This window comes from Lepidochelys kempii, chromosome 21, assembly GCF_965140265.1.
Source record: "Lepidochelys kempii isolate rLepKem1 chromosome 21, rLepKem1.hap2, whole genome shotgun sequence".
NCBI lineage: Eukaryota > Metazoa > Chordata > Testudines > Cheloniidae > Lepidochelys > Lepidochelys kempii.
In genome coordinates, this window is record NC_133276.1 from 11,530,129 (window position 1) to 11,555,971 (window position 25,843).

The 25,843-nt window shown below is 48.1% G+C and overlaps 1 protein-coding gene and 1 pseudogene across 6 annotated transcripts in view; both read left to right on the top strand.

Moving 5' to 3' along the window:
* The first annotated feature begins 1,093 nt into the window (after positions 1–1,093).
* LOC140901489 (large ribosomal subunit protein uL1-like) lies at positions 1,094–7,163 on the top strand (annotated as a pseudogene).
* A 5,952-nt stretch (positions 7,164–13,115) lies between these two features.
* The window catches only part of LOC140901366 (inositol 1,4,5-triphosphate receptor associated 1-like), a 28,211-nt gene continuing 15,483 nt past the window's right edge, over positions 13,116–25,843 (top strand). The window contains exons 1-3 of one of the 6 annotated variants that reach the window (XM_073320089.1): positions 13,116–13,251; positions 17,936–18,118; positions 20,890–21,073. The gene's annotated coding sequence lies outside the window, so the exon portion shown is untranslated. Of the gene's footprint in view, positions 13,252–17,710; positions 18,119–20,889; positions 21,074–25,843 lie in introns of those variants that run through there. The other 5 variants (XM_073320090.1, XM_073320095.1, XM_073320087.1 and 2 more) reach the window with 5 other exon arrangements.

Consider the following 25,843-nt stretch of genomic DNA (forward strand, 5'->3'; position numbering starts at 1 on the left):
AACCCATAATCCTTTCTGTGTAAAACAAAGCCTGTGGGGTTGGGGGGCAGATGGTGGCATTGTCCATGTGGCTGTAATCAGCTGTTTTGCATATTGCATTGAGGGAAATCAACTGCTCGGGATTTCCTTCTTAACCCCCTTAAGCCCAGGAATGCCGCAAAATTAGGTTTATACTTAAAGTGAAGATATCTGACCAAGGAAATGCCTGCTGGGTCGTAAATTTGATAGAAGCTGTCGGTGTCTGACAGATGGGGACCAGGTTACCTGTCACAACTCACTCGGTAACACTCATCACACTGTTGTGGTTCAACTTAAAACTACCAAGCTCTCCCCACTGCTGCTACTGTTTGCCTTTATATGAATTGTTAGGCTGTTTGGTCTAAGGAAACATGCCTCTAGTTGGAGCATTTTAATTATTTGTTGAAATAAGAACGTGCTTAAGAACAGAAGAACGGCCACATCGGGTCAGACCAAAGGTCCATCCAGCCCAGCACCCTGTCTTCCGACAGCGGCCAGTGCCAGGTGCCCCAGAGGGAGTGAACTTAACAGGTAGTGATCTAGTGATCTCTCCCCTGCCATCCATCTCCCATGAGTCTTAAGCGAGATGTAAATTCTTGCTTGTTGTGTCTCAGCTGGGAGACGTCTCTCTATGTACGTAGCGCCGCTCTGGCTTTACCGTCTATGGGATCTCTTCCGTCAGCGATCTCAGCCAGTTAATAAGCATCCCTGTCCTCCTCTAGCACCGGGACTTCACCGAGGACATTGCCACAAGGCAATGCTAGTGGGTCCTTGGAGGTGCTGCCAGGCTCTGGGTATTGGCAGCGCACAGCGGAGGGGGAGTTTGGGCATGCAGGGTGGAGCCGGCAGGCTGTGTACCCTGGACCACGGCAGCCCGCTCCCCAACTTGCTCCATCCCATTGCCCGGCCCTCAGACAGGGTTAAACCTCCCAGCAGAGCTGCGAGTGCACAGCTCGGCTCCCGCTGGCCTTGGCCTCTGGAACGAGGGGTGCTGGTTTGGTCCAGTGGCTCTCAGCACCCCCCCACTCTACACACTGTTCCGGCCCCCCCGGTCTCGCCCCGCCCAGCGCTGGGCATGTGGCTCTCAGAAGAGGCAGCAGCCACGGAGGGAAGGGAACCAGGCCGAGCGTCCGGCCTGCACATCAACCGGCCAGTGGCCACACGCCACCTCTCCCAAGATGGCGGCCGCACAAAGCTATTCCCCATTTCCCTCCGCCTCTACCAAAATGGCGTCCCATTGGCACCCACGCCCAACTCTCGTGAGAGCAGGCCCCCTGTTTATGAGGCGCGAGTGGCAAAAGCTCGCCCCCTTCCGGCTAGCTGAGGCGAGAGGTGTGTCTGGCCAGGGGGGCTCGGGGCTCAATTCGGGGCCTACATGAGCCTCCCACATTGGCTGAGCCAGGGGTCAGAGTGGCGATGAGGGGAGCGGGGACCTCCCGATGGGGCCCTTGGTGGGGGCCCCTCCCCGTGCCCCCACCCCGGCCTGGGGTCAGTGCTGGCACCCCTCGGCCAGCCCGGGCCAGCCCGGGCGGCCTCTGTGCAGGGGGCTGGCATTGAGCCCACCTCTGCCTTGAGCCGGCCGGGGCCAGCTGTGGCAGGGGGAGAGAGCAGAGCCGGGCCGCCCTTGGGATCGGTTCTGGGGCCAGTTCTGTTCAATATCTTCACCAGTGATGTAGGTAATGGCATAGGGAGCACACTGGTAAAGTTTGCAGACGATCCCAAGCCGGGAGGGGTTGCAGTTACTTTGGAGGCTAGGTTTAAAATTCAAAAAGATCTGGACAAACTGAGGGAATGGTCTGAAGTCAATAGGATGAAATTCTCTGAGGACGAATGCAAAGGCTGGGTGCTTTTGACACGGTCTCCCACAGTATTCTTGTCAGCAAGTTAAAGAAGTATGGGCTGGATGAATGCACTATAAGGTGGGTAGAAAGTTGGCTAGATTGTCGGGCTCAACGGGTAGTGATCAATGGCTCCATGTCTAGTTGGCAGCCGGTATCAAGTGGAGTGCCCCAAGGGTCGGTCCTGGAGCCGGTTCTGTTCAATGTCTTCATAAATGATCTGGAGGATGGTGTGGATTGCACTCTCAGCAAATTTGCGGATGATACTAAACTGGGAGGAGTGGTAGATACACTGGAGGGCAGGGATAGGATACAGAGGGACCTAGACAAATTGGAGGATTGGGCCAAAAGAAATCTGATGAGGTTCAATAAGGATAAGTGCAGGGTCCTGCACTTAGGACGGAAGAACCCAATGCACCGCTACAGACTAGGGACCGAATGGCTAGGCAGCAGTTCTGCGGAAAAGGACCTAGGGGTGACAGTGGATGAGAAGCTGGATATGAGTTAGCAGTGTGCCCTTGTTGCCAAGAAGGCCAATGGCATTTTGGGATGTATAAGTAGGGGCATAGCGAGCAGATCGAGGGACGTGATCGTCCCCCTCTATTCGACATTGGTGAGGCCTCATCTGGAGTACTGTGTCCAGTTTTGGGCCCCACACTACAAGAAGGATGTGGATAACTTGGAGAGAGTCCAGCGAAGGGCAACAAAAATGATTAGGGGTCTGGAACACATGACTTATGAGGAGAGGCTGAGGGAACTGGGATTGTTTAGTCTGCAGAAGAGAAGAATGAGGGGGGATTTGATAGCTGCTTTCAACTACCTGAGAGGTGGTTCCAGAGAGGATGGTTCTAGACTATTCTCAGTGGTGGAAGAGGACAGGACAAGGAGTGGTCTCAAGTTGCAGTGGGGGAGGTTTAGGTTGGATATTAGGAAAAACTTTTTCACTAGGAGGGTGGAGAAACACTGGAATGCATTACCTAGGGAGGTGGTAGAATCTCCTTCCTTAGAAGTTTTTAAGGTCAGGCTTGACAAAGCCCTGGCTGGGATGATTTAATTGGGGATTGGTCCTGCTTTGAGCAGGGGGTTGGACTAGATGACCTCCTGAGGTCCCTTCCAACCCTGATATTCTATGATTCTATGATTCTACCCCGCTTAGGAAGGAACAATCAGTTGCACACATACAAAATGGGCAACAACTGCCTAGGCAGGAAAGGGATCTGGGGGTCATAGTGGATCACAAGCTAAAAGAGTCAACAGTGTAACCCTGTTGCAAAAAAACCAAACATCATTCTGGGATGTATTAGCAGGAGTATTGTAAGCAAGACACAAGAACGGGTTTCAGAGGAGCAGCCGTGTTAGTCTGTATCCGCAAAAAGAAAAGGAGGACTTGTGGCACCTTAGAGACTCAATAAATAAATTGGTTAGTCTCTAAGGTGCCACAAGTCCTCCTTTTCTTTTTGAAGTCACAAGAAGTAATTCTTCTGCTCTACTCCGTGCTGATTAGGTCTGGAGTGTTGTGTCCAGTTCTGGGTGCCACATTTCAGGAAAGATGTGGACAAATTGGAGAGAGTCCAGAGAAGTGCAATAAAAATGATTAAAGGTCTAGAAAACAACATGACCTATGAGGGAAGATTGAAAAAACTGGGTTTGTTTAGTCTGGAGAAGAAGACTGAGAGGGGACATAACAGTTTTCAAGTATGTAAAAGGTTGTTAGAAGGAGGAGGAAGAAAAAATATTGTTCTTAACCACTGAGGATAGGACAAGCAATGGCAGTTTAGGTTGGACATTAGGAAAAACTTCCTAACTCTCAGGGTGGTTAAGCACTGGAATAAATTGCCCTGGGAGGTTGTAGAATCCCCTTCATTGAAGATTTTTAAGAGCAGGTTCGACAAACACCTGTCAGCAAAGGTCTAGATAATCAGTCCTGCCGTGAGTGCAGGGGACAGGACTAGATGACCTCTCGACGTCCCTTCCAGTCCTATGATTCTACTCCCAGCTCCTGACAGTCAGAGGCTTAGCGACATGCAGAGCATGGGGTTGTATCCCTGCCTGTCTTGGCTAATAGCCACTGTTGGACCTGCCTTCCATGAATTTAGCTCGTTCTTTTGTGAACCCGGCTATATTTTACAAACCCTTTATACTCTTGCTCCTAGTATGGGCCCTCCACCTTCACTGTGGCTGCTTTTCTCATCTTGGTTTTGTGGCTTCAGCATTTCGGGCGGTGGAATGAAATGGGCTGAAAAGAGAAATGGTTACTGTATTGAAAAATAGGGATTCCCCATGCTCCGAGCACCTGAGATTATTGAAGATGAAACAACAAAGGATCTAATTTAAAATTCACCATTGTTGCTGTTTAGCTATTTCTGCACTTTTCTGGGCCTGCACAGTGAACATGTCACTTCCATTTTTATCACTGCTGTACTAGCCCCTGTTATGTTTGGGTTCAAATCATTACACGGGAGTGTTTCATTCCACCAGAATGCTGCAGGCTAACCGACTACCCTGGTTGATGGGATTAAAGGTGGTTTTAGGTGCTAATGTACCTGCAGTTGCAACCTGTCCAGAGTGATTAATTCAGTTGATCCTTTCAAGTTTCTGATCTGCTCTTTGTCTTTCAAATCTCCAGCAGTAAAGTTTCCCGTGACACTCTGTAGGAAGCAGTGCTGGAGATCCTGCAAGGGACTCAAGTGAAACCACGCAAATAAGAACTCTCCTCTGTGCTGTGGGTTGTGCCCTTCCCCAAATGCCAACTCCATGACTGGAAATCTCTGGCGAAGAGAGAGAGGGATTTTTGGCAGAGTATTCATGCTCTGCTAAATATCACTACAGCTTTTCCTATGCATATTGATATTCATCTTGTTTTACTGGGTTCTTAAATTCTAACTTTGGGTGAATCTGCAGTTACTTGAGGCTTCTTTTGTTTCTTCTGTCTTTCAGGTTTGCGGAAACAGTGGAGCTGCTGATCAGTCTGAAAAACTATGACCCGCAGAAGGGCAAACGTTTCTGGCACAGTCAGGCTTGGCACCTCTCTGATTCCACCCAGCCTTTGGCCTGCATCCTTCTCCCTCCAGGCACTTTGAATGTATATGTGGTTGGCAACACTGACTGCTTGATACAGTGGCAGGAGGGTGCAGTGCTGAATTGCCCGGGTCGTTCAGACCCCCCATCTCCAAGTGGTGTGGCTGGACGGACCCGTCTCCTGGGTCTTACAATGTGAGGGTAGGTGTGCTGAGGCTCCTGTGCTGATCCTTGTGACCAGTTGGAGAAACCAGATTAGAGGCAGGTGGATGAAGATTCACGGGTGATTGTTGTAAAGTTTCTGGGCCGCAGCTCTGCCTGTTCCCTCAAGGTGTAGGGGCCTGACAGTGCAGCAGAACAGTGTGGGGTGTCATCTTCCCTGCCGGACAGGCTCAAGTCCTTCCTGTGCCGTGAATTCTCAGTCTGCGTGCTGGGGGTCCAGCAACACTGTGATGAGGCCAAAGCAGTCAATATCCCTCACATGAACATCGAGCCTCCGAAGAAACTCAGGAACAAGCTAGTGAAAAAGCTGGGTGAGTAGAACTATGCTGCCAATATGCCTGTGATTTGTGTGGATGGAGGCTTCCTGGAAATACCAGGTCATGTAATGCAGACAGTGGGCTGGTATAAACTCAAAGAGATGGGGGAGAAATGCTACTGTTAAAATGTGGTAGAAACTTGCCACAAGGGAAGATTGTATCTCCTGGAGGTGTCAGACTTTACATACACACTACTGTATCCAACCTGACCATTGCAGAAAATTCCTGTAGGAGTAATTGAGTCCTATTCACTACATAGCTAGTGAGAAATTGTTTAAAAGTGACTTGTCCAAGGATCCGAGATCTAAAATGTGGTTCTCTCAACAAGAAAACATAGCTTTCTCAATTACTTTTGTAATCAAGATGGATTAATTCTTTAACATTGTCATGGTGTATATCCCATCATTGAGGACAAGCTGCTAATATGACCAGCCTTTGTAAATCCTTTCCATTTCCATCTGGACAGGGGAAGAGAGTTACCCTGTTTACTCAGATTCCTTGTAAATTCAATCATGTAGCAGTTGCTCCCCTCAGCTGCAGTATGGGGTACCAAACAGATGTTTGGGGTGCACGTGGCTGAGCAATACTAGAGGAGAAATTTACCTACTTGGCAATTTCAAGTCCGCAACGTATCTGACTGGACAGTAAGCAATTGAATTGCAAGGGTATGGTTTATTATGCCATGCTGCCGGGCAATGTGACTTCAGTTAGCTTGACCAGTGCTGCTTTTGCAAAGCACTTACAACAGATTTGGTTTGCTTGAGTTCCGTTGTCTTAAGTCTTGTCTATATTACTATTAGCCAGTTGAGTAGTTGCATCACCGTGAACTCCTAGTGTAGACATAGCGTCCAGGTTGGGGTAAATTGCAACTGCACTGGTGTGGATAAATCCTAGTGTGGATAAGACTTCAGCAACAGCCCTCAATGGTTAATAGTACCTCACCCACCTTGTCTCTCTCTCTCTTATTGGACCAACTTCTGTTGGTAAAAGACAAGCTTTTGAGCTCCACAGAGCTCTTCAGGTCTGAGTCTGTGGAGCTCAAAAGCTTGTGTCTTTCACCAGCAGAAGTTGGTCCCGAAAAAGATAATACCTCTCCCATATCCTGGGACCCACATGGTTACAACGCTGCAAACAACAAAGTGTACTCTGTTCCAGTAAATGCACAGAGCTCTTATTGTAATGAACAGAACCCTTATCTCTCACTCCCAACATCAGGTTGATGCTGATGTGTGTTGGGAAGGGGGGGGGGTAAGGAAAGGAGGAAATTTCCCTGGCTTGTTCCAGAAACTGTCTTGTCTGGTACTGGGATTACCTATGTTTAAGAAACATGCCAGATCAGTAGTGAGGGGTGATTACACTTGTTCAGCCTAGGCTTGTCTCCAAGTATAACTTGTTACCTAATGCGAGATTCTCTGAAGTCTGTAAATATACAAACTTGTGAGAACTTAATAGTTCTTAGCAACAGTTTGCAGGTTTCTCTAAGTGAGGTGTAAATCAAACCCTGTATTAAAATAGATGTGGCCAGAACTACAGTGTTCTGGGCATTAATCTTTTTTTCATAGCTAAGTAGTACAATGCCTTTCTGGCTTCAGAGTCCCTGATCAAACAGATTCCTCTTACCTTGGGTCAGGGTCTGAACAAAGCTGGTAAGTTCCCTTCCCTCTTCACTCACAATGAAAAGATAGTGGCCAAGGTCGATGAAGTCAAGTCTACTATCGAATTTCAAATGAAAAAAGTAAACAAAAAATAAATGCAGAACACCAGACCTCAGAAGCCAGTTACACAGCATGTGGTCAGAGTCAGGACTGTAATGAAGCTATTGGCTGCCTGCCATTATACATGGATTTGCACTGTCAGGGCTGGACTGCAGTTTTCCTCCAGGGTTGTTAAGGAGGCTGCCAGTGGAAAATATCTAATCAATCTCAGTTTGTGTATTTAGGGAACACAATGCATTCAGATGCTAACCTGAGGGTGGAGGGAATTTACAATTTGTTTTAAATGACAGATGCAAGCGAAGAGGCCTGAACTTGGAAAATGCAGAGTGCTCCTGGTGCTCACTGAAGTCAGTGGGAATTAAGGACGTGCTCAGCACCTGTCGTGATTGGCTCCTGCAGTTAGGGAGGATCAAATGGTCCAAGCTTCAGTTAGCCAGGAATTAGGATAATAGATTTGTATTATACAGACTTATGTATGTAGTCACTGAAGCTTTATGCTTAATATTGTGTAAATGAACTTCAGTCTTACAGGTGAAACAGTGAGTTTTGAGTAGTGTTTTCTTGCATTTGCTTTAAAACTGTTTTTGTTAACTTTCAAGAAAGTTAATGGAGAGGATGGAACCAGAGTTTTAAATGAACACAGCCCTAATCCAAATTCAAATTCATGATGGTCGAAACCTGATTCATAGCAAATATTGCTTGACTGAGTATTCCCCCTCAAGCTTAATTGGCCACTTGATTTAAAAACAACTTGAATGAACCAAGAGCAAAAGTGGCTGGCTTTGAACATATAAATCTTTCACTAAACAGCTTGAGCTACTGAATTCCTGACACTGCAGCATGGATCTATTGTTTTCATTTTAAACTTTCTGTCAGTCTGTAATTTGGCTATATAGCATAGATTTGAGCAAATTTGGTACCCAGGGTGTGTTCTTAACAGAATGAAAAGAAAAGCTTGGTGGCTGAGATGCAAAAAAAGCAGAAATTAATAGGATCCTAATGATTTTTCTAATATGAAAAATATAAACAAAATTATTGTAAAACAAATATCCTGTGTGGCATGGATTAGTGATTTTGTGGAATCTTTTGGTTGGGGAAGAGATTTATCATTAGAAATTTTACTGCGTAGCGTAGTGGGGAGAGTGTACTGGACTGGGTATTAATAAACGGGAGTTCTCTTCCCTCGTCTGCCATTGATCTTGTGGTGTAGAGCAAGTCACTTAACTTCTGCCTCAAGTTTCTGATCTACAAAACAAGAACAATTATACTTATAACCTTTTTTAAAGTACTTGAGATCTGCTAATAAAAAGTACCGTATAATCAGCTGACTAGTTTCATCATCAACAAAGATTGCACCCAGCTTTTTAGCATGGTGTTTAGTTACAGCACATGGAAGCCAGTGGCAAAGTTATGTCTGTTTTTGATAGAGAAACTGAAAAAATTAGCTTGGTTGAAAGTAAAGCTGTTCAGATCTCAATTTCACAAATGGTGTATTTAATGGAGTCTTCAAGTGTCAAACTCTGGAATTCCATAAAGCATTTCCAGGCTGCAGAGGAATTGGGGAATTGTAAACCCTGTAGTATAATATTTTATCTCTTTAAAAAAGGTTTATGAGGAGACTCAATTGCAGCCTACAGATGGATTCCAAAGATTTAAATCAGACCTCTTAATCTAATTATTAATTTTAAGGACAGCCAGCCAGTTAGCCTTAAAATCACTCTTGATAGCTGTTCTCTGCTTGCTTTACCTGTAAGGGGTTAAAAAGTCCCCCAGGTAAAGAAAAGGGAGTGGGCACCTGATCAAAAGAGCCAATGGGAAAGCTAGAGCTTTTTAAAATTGGGAAAGAAGCTTTCCCTTTGTCTGTTGTGCTCCAGGAAAGAGGGGAACAGAGCAAAATCAGGGCTATGACTATTCTGTAAGCAGCTTTAAGCCAGGTATGAGAAATCATCAGAGTATACCTAGAATTACTTATTTAACCCCCCCCCATATGTAAGTAAATTAGGAATGTTTAGAAAGATGCAATTAGGTTTTTCTCTTTATTTTTTCAAGATTTGTGGACTCCTCTGTACTAACAGCAGATGTTTTTGTTTGCTTGTAACCTTATGCTGAACTCTCAAGAACGCTATTTTGGGTGCTTGATTTTTGGAATGGCTCTTTTAAAATCTAGCAAAAGCCTAAGTTCCGGATGTATTTTCTTCCTGTTTGTTTTTAATAAATTTACCTTTTTTAAGAACAAGATTGGATTTTTGGTCTCCTGAGAGGTTTGTGCATGTTGTTTGATTAGCTGGTAGCAACAGCTAATTTCCTGTGTTTTCTTTCTCAGCTCTTCCCGGGGGGAGGGCAGTGAAAGGGCTTGAGGGTACCCCACAGGGAGGAATTCCCAAGTGTGCCTTCCTGGGTCCAAGGGGTTTTTTTGCATTTGGGTGGTGGCAGTGTTTACCAAGCCAAGGTCAGAAAAAAGCAGTAACCTTAGGAGTTTAATACAAGCCTGGAGTGGCCAGTATTAATTTTTAGAATCCTTGCAGCCCCCACCTTCTGCACTCAAAGTGCCAGAGCGGGGAATCAGCCTTGACACATACAGACAATGACTTGTTTATTTTGCTCTATATACTATACACTGAAATGTAAGTACAATATTTATATTCCAATCAATTTATTTTATAATTATATGGTAAATATCAGAGTAAGCAACTTTTCATAGTGTGCTGTACCGCTTTTCTATTTTTGTCTGACTTTGTAAGCAAGTAATTTGTAAGTGAGGTGGAACGTGGGGGTACACAAGACAAATCAGCCTCCTGAAAGGGGTACAGTAGTTTGGAAAGGTTGAGAACCAGACAGACATCATCTTCCTTTCCAAATGCAAACAGATGGACATCATACCAAAAGGCCTTACAATGTGTATTTTTTCATGGTCTGTGTGTATATAAAATCTCCTCACTGTACTTTCCACTTTATGCATCTGATGAAGTGAGCTGTAGCTCACAAAAGCTTATGCTCAAATAAATTGGTTAGTCTCTAAGGTGCCACAAGTCCTCCTTTTCTTTTTGCAAATACAGACTAACACGGCTGCTACTCTGAAAACTGTTTTAGAGCAACCCATATGCCATTGAGAGAGTACCTAAAGTCAAATGAGGAGCAGCTGCAGTTAAATGACAGGGATCAGCAGGGAGGCTTCTCATAAAGATGAACTGCAAAGCCAGATGAGATGAGCAGATTCCCATCCTGAAGGCTCTCACTAGCTAGTCAGGAGCCTTCAACATGGAAAGATTTCTTTGATGAAACCTTCTTTAAGCCCTTCTTAGAATGATATCTTCACAGAATTTTATAAACCCTGCAGCCCCCCTGCTACCCAATCAGTTTTAAAATCCAGCCAGGAGTGTAAAAAAAGTAAACTCCAAAGTAGTCATAGTATTTTATAGCTCAGCAAAGCCTGAGCATGGATAGACCCATAACTGGTCTTTATCTTGAGAGTACTGGGAAGTAGGCACAGGTTTGAACTAATGGTAGGGTTCATAGAGCCACCATGAAGAGAGATTAAATCTGCCTGAATTTTGTTTTCTGAACGCTTATGACAAGAACTCAAGATAATGGGAAGGGAAAATATTTTTCTCTATTTTTCAGTTGGTTTACGTTGTATATTTGACTATGTGTATTGTCCGTTTCCTCTGGTGGGTCTATTTCACAGTAAGATTGAGAGAAACTTCCTAAAGGAGTATGACTGTAAAATCTCAGATTTGCGAAGGGGCTGAAATGACTTCTAACTAACCTCTTGGGAAAGACATGAATTTGACTGTCTATGAATGGAAATAAACATAGCAGGTTATGTTCCCTTCCCAGTGAAAATTCATTGGGAGTGGCAAACTCGTCAGTGTGCCTGTGTGAAATGGGGAGGTACCTCGTTGTTATAGAAGAAAGGAAAATGGTTGTAAGGCTGTTTTACTGTACTTCATTCTAAAAGGATAAAGAAATAAGGTTTAAATACAGTAAAAATAAATGCTCAATGGATTTTTCAAACCACACTGACTAGTCTTGGCAGAGATTTTCTGCTTCACTGAAATCCTCCCATGGTGTCATTGATCTTTTAATGCGTTTTAGTGGGTTTTTGGATTACTAGGGATCACTGGATATATTTGAATTCAAAACTGCACCTCCAGTTTCACTGGCCTGTCACCTGCTTTGTTCCAAAGAAAAAGCATGCAGAAAATCCACGTCTGTGGATGATTTGAAACAACTTTACCTGCGCTCAGTAAAGGAGAGAAAGATGGCAGGTAGCCCTACACTGTGTATCCACAGAGAACAGGACCAGAAGGGCTAGTCAAAGAAGATTCTCCTCAGCCGGCTCTGCCAATATGTTTGAATTTTGGAGGAGACATCCTATACAGATGGCAAAAGTCAGTTGGACTCGCTTGGCTGAGACTGCCAACAATGGGGTTAATTACTCAAGACTTTTAGTGGCTTTTATAATGGCACCCGTTTCCTTAAAACTGGACTGAGCACAATTCCGCAGGCTACGGAGCAACAGTTAGTTTTAAGAACCTGATCCCTACCAACCTGCACTTTGGAACAAGGTGAGTAGAAACCCACAGGTGAAATTCTTCATGTTCTATTACCAAGTCCCTGATCCCATCCCCTTTCCTGGGATCTGTACTCCGCTTTCGCGGTTCATCAGGTCACTAATAAATCTTCACCTTCATTTCCAGAATGTACTGAAGCACCATCAAGGGAACAAAATGCCTTATTCATTTTTTGGGGTTTCAGGAGGAGAATCTGTGCTTGCCAAACACTTGCAAACAAAGACCTATTAATCTTTCCAACGTTCTCAGGAGTCTCTCTAACTTTCCAAGAGTTAGTGAGCAGGATATACAGCACCATGCTGACGGAGGGAGGAGGTACCAGCTCTGCAATTCTCTCCTGCTGATATACAGACAATCCCTTTATTTTAAAAGGACAGACGTCCGATCCTGCTTAGTAACGTTTACTCCAGTCTCCCGGAGCCAAAAGAGTATGCCTTCTTGTAAGAGTTGTGATAGCTTCAGAAATCCTTTAGTGGCTTCAATGGGCAGCTAGTGGCCTGAGCTGAGCACTGACATCCTGTGAGCTTTCAATGCTCAAAGAAAATATGGCAAGAGCAGCAGTCGGCTGTCTCCCATGGTGACTTGGGGATTATCTTTCGGCGTGGTAAAAGGCTGGCGCAGGGTTCAGTCATTACCTTGACGCCGTTAACCTAGTGCGTCACTGCCTACTGTTGATAGCCTAGAAAAAGGATATAGGACTACAGCTGTGTGGCGGTGGGCTGTGATCCTGTCTTCTCACCAAAGGGTTAAAGGTATTGGCTCCGTTATTCTGGCCAAACTTCAGTTTGGGTGTTTACATTCTGTCTACCTCAAGTCCCCCTTTCTTTTACACAGTACCGGTCACTTCCTGCTCCCAACTGTTAAAACAGCTGCCCTGTTCCACCCTGGCCATGGCTGCGTTTCAGTGGCAAGTACTCGCTCAGGTATGGTTTATGCCCCTGTGCCTCGGGTTCAGGTTTTGTGTCAGAATTATGTGGCATCTGCAGTCATAAGAAATTGGGTGACGCTTAGCTGTTTTGGGGAAGTTTGAGCTGAGATTTTGTTCAGGCCTGAAATTCCAAGCAAGAGCAAGGAGAATGGGTACGTTTCCTATGGCTCTGCTAGGAACCTTCTTAATCCTGAAATTCTCTCTCCTCCTGGCTGCTTGTTTTACGGGGGCTGTTGCTGAAGGTGTGATGGCTAATAGATAGTTGCCAGCTGGGGAATTTGAGGGCCACGATAAGGTGCATTGGCTTGTTTCTTGCTTGTTGCTGAGCCATGCCCTCTGCACAGACCTAACCAATCATGCCTGCAGCATCAGCAGCCACTGTCGTCTGAGCAGCTTGCTTTGCAAGCAAAGGACTGGATAATCCCCCACCATCACAGTTATTCCTGTTTGCAAGCAAGCTAAGGAAGCTTTGAAGGGAGCCTGGGAAGATGTGACCGTAGCAGGCTGCACCGGTTAAGGGGGTGGTAGATCTCGCAGCAGAGCTCGAGGCGTGTAAACCCAGAATCCAGAGAAAGCGGCTGCTGCTCATGCCTGAGGGAGCCTGTGGAAGTCTTCTATCAGGTTATTACTGTCTCTGTTAATGATGCTTAGCTGGAATGTGTGTCTGCATGGGGTGCTTTAATGCTTTCATTTGGGGCAGGCTCCATTATGTCTAGATTTAAAGCAAGCTTTAAAGGGAAATCTTTATTACTAGACCCAAGGCACTGAGAGAGCAGAGTACAGAGGCTTGGTCTATAAGGTCTCAACCAGCCAGCCGGGCTGGTACTGATCAAGTGGGAACATCTCTTTGTAAATCCTCAGAGGCAGCTAGAGCAAATGCCCCCTTTGTGCCCACGCCACACTGATTACTAGATTGTAAGCGCTTGGGGACAGGGTTTGTCTTTGTTTGATGCACCTTCTAGGTGCTGCAAAAATAACATTTGACCCTTCCAGCAGGACTGGGCCAGCAGTTCAGCTCATGGATGGAGCATGGTACTGGGGAGTTCATGGCCTGCTTTAGCTCTTGATGTGCAGTAACCTGGGCCCTCCCCTTTTGGCTTCTTGCTCACAACTAGGGTCCCCCCTATGTGGGAACAGTGTGGGTAAGGCCTGATCCAACAACCTTAATAGCAAAGGTGCTGTCTCTGGGGGATGGACTGCATGGAACTGAAACCCCCCGAGGGGTTTGCTCAGGAGTCAATGGATGTTTGGTCTTTCTTGCCCTCCAATATGGAGGTGTCTCTGCACCCCTGTGGTATTGGAGTGTGTGGGGAGGCAGGCTCTCATGCCAGGTCCCTTTGCTGCTCTGAGCCCTGGGGGGCTGGGGTGGGGGGATGGAAGGAGGCTGTCTCTACTCTCAGCTGGAGGAGAGAAGCTCTGAACCACTGCAGTGAGTATCCTGTCTTGTGTTTGTGGCAGTTATCCATGCAAATGTCTGATCCGGCCAAAGTGGTCTACAGTGGCAATGAGTTCCACAGGTTCCACAACACTGGACATCGAAGAAAAAGTCAGTCTACAGGAGGGTGTCCCATTTACTTTCCCTAAACCATCTATTTTATATATTTTGGTCATGTCCCCTCTTTTCCATCTTTGAAACGCCTGGCCCTTCAGTTAAATCTCTCGATCCTGGTGTATCTGTTGTTGTTACCCTTAGCTGACCTCCTCTTTCTGTTGAATTCTTTAAGATTATCTATTTACTTGTTGCTCTTCCTTCACATTGGATCATGAAAACAAGCCCTTCTCACTTCCGTGCCCTAGTATGTACTCCTTTGGTTGCAACTCCTAAGGAAGTGAATATTTAAGTTTTTTATGTAAATTAAAATTGTACTAGACAATTTTTTTGCTAAATCTTGCCTTTTGTGTCTAACCTATCTCACTGTGTTGCTAATGGATTAGAGAAGACAGAGTTCAGTGGAGAGGGAGCCAGATGGATGGTCTGGACTCCTGGGTTCTGTTCTCTAGTTTTGTTACTGACTCCTCAGTAATTGACTTGATCTCTCTCTTTACTGCCATTTCTCTGTTTTAAAGCGGGGATAATGATATTGACCAACCTTTGGAAAGAGCTTTAAAACAGCCAGGCACTAGATTTTAAAGATGGATGTTTAATGTTCATGTATAGAAGCCAACTGGAAAATGCGGAGAGCTACAGGTAAAAAGCACTACACAGGTGTTAAAGTATTCATAAAGAGTTATGCTGCTCTATTTTATTGCTTATCAACAGCACCTGTGACTTGGCTTCTGCCTATTGCAGATCTTGGGATTCTAACTCAGGTACTTACTTGGTTCCCCTCACCCTAATGCCTGAGCATCTTTCCTGTATTTGTCCTCACAACATGCCTGTGAGGGAGGGCTGGGCTATTTCCATTGTACACAGTGGGAGCTGAGGCACGCAGAGACTAAGTGACTTGCCTAAGGTTGCCAGTGGTTGGTTGTAAGGCAGGGACTTGAACCGAGGTCTTCCAAACCATTAGGCCATCTTTCCTCTCACCCACTTGTCTAATCATGCACTTCAGTCCTGAGCTGCAGACCCCTTCCCCTGCTTGCTATTCCGTGCCCATGCTAGTGCCCTAACCTGTGGATGATCTGGCATCTGTCAGATGTTTCCTGCCTTGCCTCCAGTTTCTCCAAAAACTTGATGATGAAGGAGTGCTGTAGGGAGAGGTTCAATATTGCAAGGGCTTATGTGCTGGGAGATGACTTGCATTTTCTTTCTTGGGGCTGGGTTGCTCTCTGAACTGTATAGTGGACGAATGCAGAGTTGGTGTGACCCTAAGGCATCAACATCAAAAGAAAGGAGAGAGAGAGAGAGAGAACAGGGAGAGGGTGAGGAGAAATCTTGCTTTCAATAAAGACTTCAGAGTATGAAAAGAAGGGGGTGAAACTTGACAATTACGACTTGCAAAATGTCCAAGCAAGATCTCAGTCCACCCACAGTAATTATACTTAGCTCTCATATAGCTCTGCTCAGCTCTCAAACATCTCAAAAATGTTTACTAATTGTGATGAACCCTCATTATCAATCACAAACCCTCCTAAGCTTTTATTACTAATTACTAGTATTACTGTACCCCGGGTGGCCCCCAATGATCAGTACCCAGCTGTGCTAGGTGCCATACGGACAATCCAAACCTGGAAGGGTTAACAGGCCTTTAGAAGGCCATGATCTTGCAGATAAGACAATGGGCCTATTTCCAGTGCATAAGAGTAGGTCTTTTTATGATTAGGGCCTTAAGAACATTTCTGGGGTTACTTCCTCTAAGAATTCAGTATGTTCTGGCAGTCCTGCTTTTCTGGGTGGGGTGTGTGGCGTTTAAGCAGTAACTTCCCTCACCCCAATCCTTGGGGGATGTTTTGAAACCTTAATCGAGGTCTGAACATCGAGGTTGTTTTGGAAGCCTGATCCAAATTTTGCACCTCGAACCAATCTGAAGTGTCTTAACCAGCAGGCAGCTTCTGGGGCATGGAGAGCACGTGGTAAGCGAGTAGGTAGAAGATACAGGGAATTGTAGAGAGGAGTTGGAGGACTGTGTAAATGGGAGCCCAGCTACCTGGGCTGTTGCTGCCTCCCCATTGCAAAGTGGGCAGGTAGGGATGTGGGCACAGCTCAGCAGGCTCTCTGCCCTGCTGCCAAGCACACCAGCATGGGTTCAGTGCATGCCTACGTGTACCTGTAAGGGTTCTCAGTGTGGCTGTCTGGCAATAACACACCACGCCTACTGTACTATTTGCAGGGCTGGGACAGGTGGGTCTAGGCCTGTCCAAAAGTAAAGGCCCAGCCCCTCAACTAAAGAGGTAGGAACTGCCAAGTCCAGGCCCCAGTTGAGTCCTGGGGACAACGAAGGGGAATGAGTGAGGTCCAGAGGTTAAAAATCAGGGAACCAGAGGGGGACACTGAACAGGGGTCCCCAGGCAGTGCCCACTGCCACTCAAAGGCGTCTAGGGAGTCAGGGGACGCCACAGAGGAACTCAGCCTGGAGGTGTGATCCAATGAGGGAACAGATACAGGCCCCACAGCTGCAGAGCACCCCCTGTCCTCCGTCGTCGTCCTCCTGCAGTGCTGGATGGACGTCTTGACCAGCCGAGAAGGTCCCACAACTTCGTGAGGCCGGGGCTGGGGTGTGCCTAGATCAGGAGGTGCAGCCAGAACCTCAGTGAGCGTTTCCAGAGGAGCCGGAAGAAGGGGCCGAGCTCAGTGGTTTGAGCATTGGCCTGCTAAACCCAGGGTTGTGAGTTCAATCCTTGAGGGGGCCATTTAGGGATCTGGGGCAAAAATTGGGGATTGGTCCTGCTTCAAGCAGGGGGTTGGACTAGATGACCTCCTGAGGTCCCTTCCAACCCTAACCTTCTATGATTCTACTGTGTGGACACACCCTCCAAACAGCGTGATCTTTCTGCATACTTCTTGGCTGGTCATCTGGGGAGCCGTTGGCCTGTTCCTCCCCCTGCAGCAGCACCAGGAGGGTTGAGTGTTACAGTCCTAGGAGTTCAATAGCAAGTCTCAGAAAGGGCAGAGTTGCTACTCCCCTTGGGCCGGGAGGCTTGGGTGACTGTGCTCTAGGGCTGTATCTGCCCTGAGACTGCACAGGTCTCTCTCTCCTGCCTGGGGCAGCTGCTCCTCTTTAGCTCCTAAGGCCATCCACCAGACTGCAGCTTTAATCTTATTAAGGGAACAAGCTGCTTTGTGGGCTGCAATGGGATTTGATCAGTTGGGGCAGCTGCATTACGCTGCTGGCAAGAGAGTGGGGGGTTACAGGGAGGGCAGGTGCAGTGCTAGGGGGAATGAAATCTGGGGCCTGTTGTGGCAGGGGATGGGGTGAAATGGGGGGGGCGGGGTGCACTAGGGCTGCTGCATTGCTTTGCTGGGGACAGCTGGGTTTACTGTACAGTGGGGGCAGTAGTGATGCAATGCTGGGGGGGGGAAGATATGGAGTTACTATGGAGACAGCTGCAGTATAAACATCTTGACTCGTGCTAATGAAATCCTTGGGAGACAAATGTCCAGTTTTCTGGAGAGAGCAGCTGGCTTCCCTCACCATTTCTGTGCTGGGTCAGTACCACGGTCTCCCCTGCGACCCGGCAGTAATGCCTCACCTTCCCAGGTGCGGAGCTTCCGCACTCTCCCCTTCCAAGTGCCACGGGCAAGAAGCCCTTTCCTGAAGGGGTTTGAGCTCTGCTGGCAAACGGCTGGAAGGAGCCGAAAGCATCGCAAGCGCGCAGTGTTTACAAGGCGGCAATGCAGCTTATAAACAAGGGGCTTCTTTAGCAGCTGGGAGCAGTGAAAGCACATTCCAAGGAGAGCAAGCCTGAGATCAGCTTCTTGGAGCGGCCTGGCCCGACTGGGAGACGTCTTGCTCTGCCCCGAGCAGAAACAGCATCTTCACGAATGCTTAATCCTTGACCGCATTAGAGCACGCTCCAAGCACGAATGCATCCTCGCGGCCCCTGGGAGGTAGGTCCTTCTCGTTATCCAGATGGGGGAAATGAGGCACAGAGACTAAGGGATTTACCCAAGGCCACAGACAATCGCTGGCAGAGCCACTGGGCCGTCATTCTCGGTAGCAAGCAGAACAGCACGGAGTCTGCTGGGTGCAGCGGGAGGAGAGCTCAAGGAGGTGGAGGAGTAGTCCACTGGGCGTTACCCTGCCTGAGTCCCCCTCGCCCCCACCTGCCTGCTGCCTGGAGTCCCCTTGTCTCGACACAGTGCCATAGAATGGTATGGCACCAAACGCTTGGCCCCAGAAAATGACCATACCTTGTCCTGCTCCAGCGTCTTCCTTGGGAAGATTGCAAAGTGCCTTCATGAACTAAGATTCACGTCAGTCCTGTGAGGCAGGGCAAGTGTATATTTTAGATTATAAGTTCTTTAGGGCAGGGACTGGTACTGACTATCCTGCACCTAGCACAATGGGCCCTGGCTTGGTTGTTACCTAAACGTTTCTACCGGAGGCAAGTGTTACATCTGGGGAAACAGGCCCACAGAGGGGAAGTGACTTGCCCAGGTCTCCTGAGTCCCAGTCCAGCGCTTGATCCCCCTATTCACCCTCCCCTGTAACGAACGCTAGCCGGGATGGGAGAAGTTAGCGGCAAAGGTGTAAGGAGGAGTTTGCAGCTGAGCTTTGAAACAAGGTGGACCACTGAGGTGACCGAGGGAAACAGGGAGGTCACAGGCTGCATGGCAGGAGCTGCAGGGGAGGAGGGTCTCTCCCTGGTGGTGGAGAGGAGTGAGCTGGGATCAGATGACGCCAAGACTGGCTCATACACAACGAGAGACCTGGTGGTGCAGGGGAACAGGGGCCACTTGAGAGCGTGGGGGTGACAATGTTGCGTTTCTCTCTGTTTGAGACTCGGAGGAGTTAGATTCCTTGTGGTGGGAGCAAAGGGCTAGCAGCAGACCTGGGTTTGATCCCTGTCTCTGCCACTGACTTAGAAAGGAAGTGACTTGTCTAGGGTCATGTATTGTGTGCCTCAGTTTCCCCAGTTGTCAGAAAGGGATCAGTTGGCTCCCTCCTGGGGTGAGGGTGGGGGGAGCATTGTCAGGCTTAGTTCATTAGTCTGCCAAGTGATTGGAGATCAGTAGGTGGAAGGGGCTAGAGGGTTGTTAGCTTGCCTAGCGCCCTGCCTGCCCCCTGCCCTGGGCTTGTGGGCTTGGCAGGGGAGGGGCAGCATGGCAGTGAGCTTTGTGTATATAACTGAGAAAAAGCCAGGCTGTGGGAAGGGAGCAGCCGTAAACAGATGCTCCCACAGCAGAAGAATGTCCCACTGGGCACAGCGCTGCAGCGGCAGGGAGCTCTCCCGAGGCCCACCGTCTCCACTGCCTGCTTCTCCAAAGCCCTGTTCTAGGGGACGGTCCCTCCTCCCAGAGCCAAAGACCTGCTCGAAGGTAGGCGAGGAGGGGAGGCTGGGCGCAGGGCTCTGGGTGGGGGCATACTTGGAGGCAGGGGGTCATCTGCCGTGCATACCCAGGGCCTGCCTTGAGGCTCCAGGCTTCTAGGGTGTCTCTTACAGGGCAGCTCTCAGGGGGCACCCCAAAGCTCAGGCCTTCTCCGGCCTCTCTGCTGGCAACAAGGGGCAGGGCTGGGCTTGGGCCCCTTCAGGGTGCCAGCTCTCTCAGGCTGGCCCCCCTTCCCTGCAGGGTTTATCCATGAGGGAGGTGGAGTGGCTCAGTGCGCCAAGGCTGGGCAGGGGAGGGATCTGGCATGCAGCCCTGGAGGAGTCTGCCCTGGGTGTGCCAGCACTCTGCCCCAGGGTGCAGGGGAGCCGGCAGGGGGGATGGCGGGGCCAGGGACGGCCTTAGAAGAGACCCTGACAGGCCACATCAGGGTACAGGCAGCTCTGGACTGGGGCAAGCGGGCTCAGAGGAATATTTGGTCCCCAGCGCTGGGAAGGGATGGTGACAGCGGCCGTTTGGAAGAGTTGGGGTCCTCACCCAGGCTGCCCTGTATGTCCCCCTGGCAACAGAGACCACAGGGAGCAAGGGTAACGGGCATCGGCAGAGCAAGCTAGGAGGGCAGAGAGCTGCTCACTCCCCAGCGGGTCCAAAGAGGATCTGTAGGGCGTTAACCACAAGAGAGGCCCAGAGGGGGCCTGGGGTCTGTGGTTTAGCACGAGGAGGGCAGAGTTGCAGGTGTGGTGTGAAATGGGGTGTCTGTCACAGACTCCCAGGGCCATAGAGATGCTATAGATCACAGTGCATTGCCCCCACAGGTTTGTGGGGTGCCCCCCTGAAATGACATGTGAGGCCTTCGTCCATAGCCCCATCAGCCTTGACGGAGGTGGGGGTGCCTGTGTGTCTGACTGGGTTGTGGAGGCTGCTCAAAAGGGCCCTGTGTAACCCCCATTAGGGGAGCGTGGGTCCTTACCCTGCTGCTGCTTCCGGCTGATGGATATAGCTCTCTAGCTCCAGCAGGAGGAACTGTTTGGAGGTGACTCCTGACCTGTCCCTCCCCTCCATCAGCTGCCCATGCCAAGGCTGGCTGGGGCTGAATTGAGTTCTTGGTCTGGCCCCGAGATCACACTGGGGTTCTGCAGTGAGGGGACGGCAGGACAAACCCAGAATCCCTGTATCTCTGGAGTAAGGGGGAACCCCTCGTAAAGGAACCCGCAGATCAGCACATTCCCCGGCTGCTTGTTCTGTTTCAGACGCTGACTTCTTCCCAGATGAAGAATTCTGCTCCCTGTCCATGGTGTTGGTACCCCTCTGACTGTCTCTTTCACCCGTAGGGCTGCGCAGCACCCGATGAGCTCCAGAGAGCCCTGTCATCCCTCTGCAGCACTCCTTCTCTTTCTCTGTCTTTAGCTTCCCACCTCACTCCACTGACAGATCCCCGGCAGGCTGGAGTTCAGGAATCAATGTAGGGTCACCCCACAAAATCTACATATTGATCCACCTGGCAGGCTCCCACAGGTAAGTACCCGGGGAGCTACTTGGTAGTCACTGAACTGATCGATAGATATCGGGAGGAGAGATTTAGGTCTTACAGATGTATTAGCTTTTGCCTCGGTTTCTCCAGCTGTAAAATGGGGATAATGATACTGACCTTTGTAAAGCACTTTGAGATCTACTAATGAAAAGTGCTCGATAAGAGCTGGGTATTATTTATTAGGTTGGAAGCTGTTTGGGGCGGGACCATCTATCTGTTCCATGTCTATACAGCACCTTGCACCAAAAGATCCTGGGCCACGACTGGGGCTCATAGGTGCTACCACAATGCAAATAGTAAGAATAGGCAATTTGCACGTTTCCGATCATCATACTCCACTGTACCAGCTTTGCTCGTCTCATACTCTACCATATGAGTTTGGCTTGTCTTGCTGTTTCTAGATTGTCACTCCTCTAGAAATCGCCTGCTCCCTGGCCTTCTCTGCTCTAGGGACACTTTCCCAGGACTAACACTAGTTCTGCCCCTCTTAAGAACATTGGGCTGCCTGGCCTAGGCTGGCTGCTGGCTTTTAAGATCTGTCGGGCTGGACCCTGGGGGGTCTGATCTCTCTCCCGTTGTTATCAATAACCATCTTTCTGCTAACTTCAGTGGGAACTGGACTGGGGGACAGCGGTGCTTCGAACACTGGTGGACGGTCGGTGCTAGGGATCCCAGTCTTGCTAATACCACAGAGCTGAACCGGTGTTGGCATCAGCGAGGAATTGTTGCACAGACGAGGTTTTGGTCCTTCCAAATCCTGGGCGCAACTGGCCTGAGGGCATATGGCTTGTATGCAAGTCACTGTGTAACATACCATTACACTGTCCTGCATCGACTGTTAGATTGACATGGGCTTTTTTATTTCCTTTTTCACTCTTTAAACCATTATGAAACCGATTTTCTTAAATCACATACCCAAGCTATACCTTATAAAGAGGCTTGGTGGAATTCAATTTTTTATATAATTTCAATTAATAATGTCTATTTATTTTAAAGCATTTTTTCTGATTTTTTTTAAACCTTCACAATTGCGGGAAACTATGGGGTTGGGTGGATCAGGTAATAATTTAATGACTGTAGATGTTGCAATTCAATAAGTGAAAGCTTTATAACTGTAAAAACAAATTGTCAACATCCCATGTCAAAATATACAAGTTCAATATCCTTAAATCAAACTCCATGTTTTCAAGCAGCATTCTTCTTTCTTTCCTATCTGTACATTTTGATTTTGCATGGAAATATTTTGTAGTCGGTTGTGTGTAGGGTGAAATTGATGTTTACTGACAATTTACTGATAAAGCTACTCCTTCCAAGCCTTATAAAACATACACCAGAAATCTCACTTATTTATTCTAACAGTGGGAGAATGCTCAGCAATATGCAATACTCAGAGATCACATCTTTCCAGAATATACAACAATCCTATTCACAAACTATTCTGCTCTGCGCCAGGCACCCTCCCCACCCCAGCCCTGTGGATCTAGTTGCAGAACTGGGGCCTTGAGTCCTGTTTGACATCAGTAGGACGACTCATGTTGATGATGTTTAAAGTGGGGCCCTAGTGGAGAATAATGATACTTGGCACTTGCCAAGCATCGTTCATCTGGAAAGGGAACTTTACAAAGCAGGTCAGGGTCATTAGCCCCATTTTACAGATGGGGAAACTGAGGCACAGAAGTTTCACGTATTCGTTCATTATTAAACCTAAGTAGTAGCTTCCATCCATAGTTCCCAAAGTTCTTTCCGAAGATGATTAAGTGGCTTCATATAAAGAGCCATAGCCCTATAATGAAAGCAGTAACCTAGTTACGAAGGGAACAATACCAACCGTAATCTGATAAATACGGGGTCTGTATCTTCTTACATGTCCCTGGATGTCCTCGTGCGCCAATGCTTCCTTCCTTTAATCCTCTCTAATACTGAAGTGGCAGAGTCCTTTATCCAACTCTTGCTGCATAAATCCTGGCTGCTGACAACTGGGATTCCCATACATCTCCTCTGCTGTATTGTATGCATGATTTCAACCCACTTGTTGGGCTTCAATTAACCCCAAAGCTCCCTGGTGTTCTTGCATCAACCCAGTATTGTCTGAGGGAAATGCTGCAGTGGTTTCCTGTGGGATTTTCAGTCCTGCTCAAGGAGTGCCAGGCCCCATCCAGACGCCTGGAGCTGGCCTGCCCAGTACCGCTAGCTCTGCCTGCCACACCTGGATGAGCTGTGGGGTTTAATCGGGTTTCAGAACCAGCTGGGCACGGAGGAGTGGGCTTCCCCTGTAAAGGGCAGTGGGAAGTGGCAGAGGGAGGGGGAAGCTCGGGAGGCTGTGGGGAGACTTCAGAGCGAGAGAGGCTCCTGCAGGGAAAACCCTGAAACCGGGGGAGTTGCTCTAGATGGGAAGGGCTGGGAGTAGCCTGCTTGGGCAGAAAGGACCTGAACCTGACAGGAGTTTGGCACCGTGCACATCTTATGGCTGGAGGGGAGATTTTTTTTTGTTTAATTTAGAGCTGTAAGTTACTAAACAAGACCCTAAGGAGGGCTGTTGTTCCTTGCCAATACTTTGCCACTGATCCCAGGACTAAATGTCCCTAATAGCCTTTGAAAGCCTAAGGGTCTGTCTACACTGCAGTCCCAGGGTGTGATTGCAGCTTGTGGTATAGATGTACTTGAGCTGGTTTTAATTTAGCGATCTCTGGTGCCAGGGCAGCGAAGCAGCGGTAGGACAGGCTTCAGGGTGGGCTGTCCAACCCCTCCCAGAACTGTGGGTCATTCTAGGGCAGCTAGCCCACACTAATGCCCATGTTGCCAGGGCTTACTCTGCTCTGGTACCTGAGGTAGCGAGGTTAAAGGTTGACGTGAGCTGCAGCCACACCCCATTGTTAGCCGACGGCCAAGGATGTTTGGTGAGGTGCCAGCTATGCCCGTTTATACCATCCGTGACTTTAACCGCTAGGACGCACTGTCCCTTCGCGGCGGGCAGCCCGGGCTAGGCTGACGGATGCCCCAAGGTCCTAACCACCCGTGACTTTAACTGCTAGAGCTCAGAGCTCCTTCGCAGCGGGCAGTCAATACTGACTGACAGGTGCCCCAATGGCAGCACTAAGAGCCTCTCCACACCCGTGACTTTAACTGCTAGAGCTCAGAGCTCCTTCGCAGCGGGCAGCCAGGATTGACTGACAGGCGCCCCAAGAGTTTGCCCCGTGGAGGCGGCACAACTCAACGCTAGGCTCTTAGTACTCTCACCTAATGGCCAGGCTTTAGAGCCAAAACGGCTGAGGTTCTTTAATTGTGTCGGCTGCTTTACAGTAAACCGGAGAAAACAAGTCAGGCTTATGCACAAATGGTTACCAAAATTTATTAAGCTAGATTCTAATCATGTGGTTACAAAATTGCTAGTGCCTACTTATTTAAATGTAGAGATGTTACACACACAAACAAGTTACAAAACTGAAGCCACAATCCCAAAGAAAGAAAACAAAGTATAGAGCTCTATTTCAAAATATGTGTACACTAAAGATAGGAGATCAGGTGTGGGTGCTTCTTACCCTCCTTGCATCTCTCGATTCCAGCGGTGCCAAGCCAGGATCGGTCACTCAATTCCGCGGAAAGATGAATAAGGGACAAGGCGTAGGGACCCTCTTAGCTGCAGAAGCCTTGGGAGGCTGTCACTTATCTGACCAGCAGATAGATAGTGAAAAGCACTCAAAAATCATGGTGCTGCAGGTCCCATACTTATACCTCTGTACTCCTTTATTCTCTTTCTCCTTTCTTATGCCAAATTGAGGCTGGTCTGTCTGGGTGACGCCAGCTTTCGCAAGAGTAGTTTACACTTGCAAGGGAGAGAAACAATAAGTGTCGACTACTGGACATTTCTTTTATCAGGGTAAATATTTTCCCACCTAGGATGTTGGGGTGTGTGCATCACGCTATTTAGTAGGGGCTAAGAGCCATGTCTGTCACAGGGCCTCTGCCTGCTGTGAGCTTAATCGTTGTATCTGTTCCCAGAGGCACATTGTAGCAGCACACCTGTGCTTTCACAGCTTCAAAGGCTGTGCTGGAATATATGTTAAGTGCCCTGTTCCGGCTTCCTCCTGTGTTTCCAGCAATGCTGGTCTGAGGTGGGGGGGCTGTCTGTCTGGCTACATCCATGATTGCAGTTTACCCATAGTCTTAGAAATACATGGCTGGAAGGGACCTCGAGACGCCGTCTAGTCCAGCCCGCTGCACCGAAGTAGGACCAAGTACATGTAAACGTATCCTTTGCAAGCTACGTCCGCTCATTCTCCTGTATCTGCTAGGTCACGGACACCTTCAAAGAGCTCTAATAGGTTAGTGAGACACGATTTTCCTTTGCAGGAGCTTTGTTGGTTAGATCCTAGATCAGGCTCTTCCAGATGTTTTCTTAGTCTATTTTTAATGATTGTTTTGGCCAGTTGTGCCCCTCTGACTGCGTTCCCCCTTGATGCTGTAGTCCTCCAGGTGTACCATGTTCCTCTCCTGAACAATCCTATGCCCATCACACTGGCTTATTTGTTTCTGCAACATTTTAACAAAACAAAGCGCTGATGTAAACCCTCAGCTGCTTCAGTGGGACGATATAGCTGCAGGGAAAATTATTAACGATAATACTACTCATAAAACACCAAGAAGACCTTTGGCTCCCTTCTGTACAATACAGATTAACTCTTTCCTCACCAAGTCTTACTACCTGTCTCTACCGACTCATTTACCTCCATATATACTTATCTATCTCCATCTTT